Source organism: Otolemur garnettii, unplaced genomic scaffold (genome assembly GCF_000181295.1).
Source record: "Otolemur garnettii isolate 467f Iridium unplaced genomic scaffold, OtoGar3 scaffold00458, whole genome shotgun sequence".
Classification (NCBI taxonomy): Eukaryota; Metazoa; Chordata; class Mammalia; order Primates; family Galagidae; genus Otolemur; species Otolemur garnettii.
The window spans coordinates 1-3,745 of NW_003852853.1; the positions used below are offsets into that span (position 1 = coordinate 1).

Below are 3,745 nucleotides of genomic sequence, written 5' to 3' on the forward strand. Positions count from 1 at the left end.
CCTGTTCACTGTCTTACACATAGTGATGACTATGTCAATGTTTATTAATAATCTTTAAATATGTGAACTTCACTGTATGTCAAAGTACTTCATTAACACAAGTAAACAAACAAATGGATTCAGTAGGAAAAGAGTTAAGAAAAGATGGATAATCACTCATGAACCAGGAGAGACTCCTGAAACCACACTGAGTGAACCCTGCTCCTCTATGCACCCAGGTTGTCCATGTATTTAGGTAAACACTAGAATGCAGGAAAATCACAAATGTTATCATGACAAGAAGAGATTTTTGCAAACTGTATGATTCATGACAAGCCTCAGCCTGGAGTTGTTACAAGAGTCCCTTGGTGAGAAGAACAGGCCCAGAAACCCAAGCTCCCTCTAACCAGATGGTAGCTCTCACACACATCACACAATGCACCTGTGAGTATGGGTTTTATTCTAAAAGTGTCAATGAAGAAAATGTTGAGATCTGTCACTCAGACTCGTATTTCAGTATAAACTAGATACCCTAACAAAAAATACATTTATTCACAGTAGACTTCTTCCTGCCCTCCGTCAGCTTCCCACTCCAGATTTCCTATATACTGGGAGGACATGCAAATAGGGCCTCTCTCCGTTCATGACAAGCAGCCCAGTCCTAAGCCTGAAGCTCTGAGAGAGGAGCCCCAGCCCCAGGACTCCCACGTCTGCACACTCACTGGTCAGGACTAGATACAAATGATGTATCATGGAGTCTGGGCTGAGCTGCTCGTTGCTCTATGATAAGGTCATTCCTGGGGAACTGGAGATTTGGAGTGTGTGAATGGATGTGAGAGAACAGAGGGTGTGGGTGGAGGTTTCTGACCAGGTGTGTCTATGTTTGCAGCTGTCCAGTGTGAGGTGCAGCTGGTGGAGTCTAGGGGAGGCTTGATCCAGCCTGGAGCCTGGAGAATCCCAGAGACTCTCCTGTGCAGCCTCTGGATTCACCTTCAGGAGCTACTGGGTGGACTGATTCTGCCAGCCTCCAAGGAAGGGGCTTGAGTGGCTCTCATACATCACTGGTAATGGTGGTAGCACAAACTACACAGACTCTGTGAAGAGCCGATTCACCATATCCAGAGACAACAGCAAGAACACTCTGTAGCTGCAAATGAGCAGTCTGAGGCCCAAGGACATGTCCCTTGCAAGGGACACAGTGAGGGTAGGGCAGTCTGAGCACAGACACAAACCTCCTGCAGGGTGAAGCCCCAGGGGGTGCCCAGGACCCACAAAGCTCCAACTGAGCCCAGGGCAGGTGCAGGTTGTGAATAAGAGCTGATTTCATGTCAGGGTCTGGGGCTTACTCTCCAGATAAGTTTTGTCTGGGAAACTTCTCTACAGTTATAATCCTGTCCCAATAGTTGAAGACTAAACACAAAACATTGTTGTTGTTTGGGTGGTTTGGCAACGTAAGGACTGTCTCCCACATGCACAAAAGTCAGAAAATCACTTTAGTGGCCAAAATGACCTTAGAGTTGTACCCAGAAATAGAGTCCTGAGGAAGTTTAGGGGAAACCGATGTGTTTTCAGTCACATTCTAGGCACAGTGCTCAGCGAGATTTCCTGATTAGGATCAGTGGAAGCTGGGACAGGGTCAGTGCCCTGGAAAGTCTGATGTTTAGAGTCTGTCCTTCCCCTAATGTAATGCACATCTGACTCAGAGCTGACCCAGTTGTTCTCTTTTCTGCTCATCCATTTTTCCTTTGTATCCAGGCTTAATTATCTCAACTCCCATTTCTCCATGTTTTTCCTGAAAATGGTTGGGAAGGATGAGTTCTATGTTTAAATCCCAGGGCTCAGGCCCTTTACCTGCAGCTCAAGTGGGGCTCAGTTTCTGGCCCCTGAAGGACCTGAGAAAGGCTTATAAAACTTTCTCAAACCTTCTGCTTCCCTAGTAACTAAATTCACAACCATACCACTCACCACATGACAGCCAATAATTTAAAACACCACATTTGTGGGGAAGGAAGTGATTTACTCAGAAAGCCATCCAACCAAGAAGATGAGGACAATCATCCTAAAGAACCTTCTGAAGGTGGTGTGAACTTCAGGATCTTTCCTGTGTTAAGGGAAGAGGGGAACAGAAGGGGTTAACATCAAGGAATGACTGACAACCACAGACATCCAGATGCCAGCAAGAGTCTGAGAAGGTTGTGACATTCATTTGATTTTTGTCACCTGACCATGAGTGATGTGATCCAGGTTACAGTATTCCTATAAGTGTTCACATGAGACTTTCACTTGTGTGTACACTTCCTTATTACATTGGGAATTGGTTTCAGGATTGGGTTAACATTATTTTTCAAAGTCGAATTATAATCTAGATTACTTCTATCATTAACTGGTCTATGTGCAGATCTCAACAAAAATTTTAACCAGAAGAATATGACCACACGGGTGAGATGAAAAATGCATCTAGTCAGTACAAGCCTCCCTATACTATTACCACTGCCCCATGGCCAGAGATTTTTCCACAATCTTGTGGGTCTGGGGAGTGAGAGACATCAACTCTCAGCTAGCTACTTCCTGCTGTCAAGGGGTCACTGGAGCAGACTATGGAAGAAAAGCCTTTGACCTGACTAGGAGAATACACTTTCGTGTCCCTTTAAGAGCAATGGTCACAGGTGCACAAGTGTCTCTTCTCTTGCTCTGACAGTTTCAGACAGCCTTGCATAACTTTTGGTCTATAACATATGAGTTTTGCTAGTATGGAGGTCACCATGACCAGAGAAGGAAAAGGAAGGCATAACCAAAGAATGTCTCCTATGATTGATGGAATTCTACATGTAATAGAAATCCAAGGAAATAAATCATCCCAGATTATACTTTCCCTGGTGCCTTGAGGTCTCTTGAAGGTCTCAATAGGCCAAGTGGCCTATTGTATGATTTTATCAATATGGCCTCTATGTGTAGCAGGGCTGAACAGAAGTGTAGGAAGGGGTCAGTGACCACACAGACTTCCTGCCCTGCAGGCACAGTCCAGGGTAATGTAAGTGTCAAATGTTACTTTAACAAAGGAGTCTGACAACTTTGTAGATAGCAAGAGAATAGATTGTAAATATTTTCTCCCACTCTATTAGCTATTTTCTCTGTTGATTATTTCCTCAGCCTGTAGAAGCCTTTTGATTTAATGAAGTCCCAGTCATTTATTTTTTTCTGGCTGTGATTTCCATTGAGATCTTCTTTACAAATTGTTTCCTTGATGGAATATTTTCTACAGGCATATATTGTACAAATAGTGGTCCCATGGGCCCACTTAAGGAGTTCAATAAGTTATTAATGGGTTAAAAAAAAGAGAGAGTGGGTCTGAAAAGACTGAAGTTTGAGTCTCCAGAAAGGTGGGCAATTTAGGGAGACAATTTGGCCATTAGAAAGGGCACCTGTAGGCCTGTGGGTCCTTATCATTACTTTCCACAAGGGGCTGAGTAAGAGAGAATCATGGGGCCTTAGAGTAGAGATTTGTCAGTGGATGGCACAGGTGCTCTGATAAACTGGCTTCCCTATGTTTAATGTGTAGTAGGAAACAGGAGTACAACTGAACACAGCAGCAACTATAAGATCAGAGTGGCCCTGACTAAAGTGAACGGACCCCCCTTTAACTGACCCCAGTGTACCCCCATAAGAAAGTAAGGAAAGTTAAGAATTAGAAATGGGAAACTGAGGTAATGAGTAATAGGAACCCAGCCGCCTAATGTAACTGGCTGCCCCAGTGTCCAGTTTATAA

The 3,745-nt window shown here is 44.1% G+C and overlaps 1 long non-coding RNA gene across 1 annotated transcript in view; it reads left to right on the forward strand.

Moving 5' to 3' along the window:
• The first annotated feature begins 675 nt into the window (after positions 1 to 675).
• Positions 676 to 3,745, forward strand: part of LOC111722818 — a 13,765-nt gene continuing 10,695 nt past the window's right edge. Inside the window, exons 1-2 of the long non-coding RNA XR_002771479.1 lie at positions 676 to 703; positions 1,272 to 1,276. This is a non-coding gene — a long non-coding RNA (uncharacterized LOC111722818). The remainder of the gene's footprint in view (positions 704 to 1,271; positions 1,277 to 3,745) is intronic.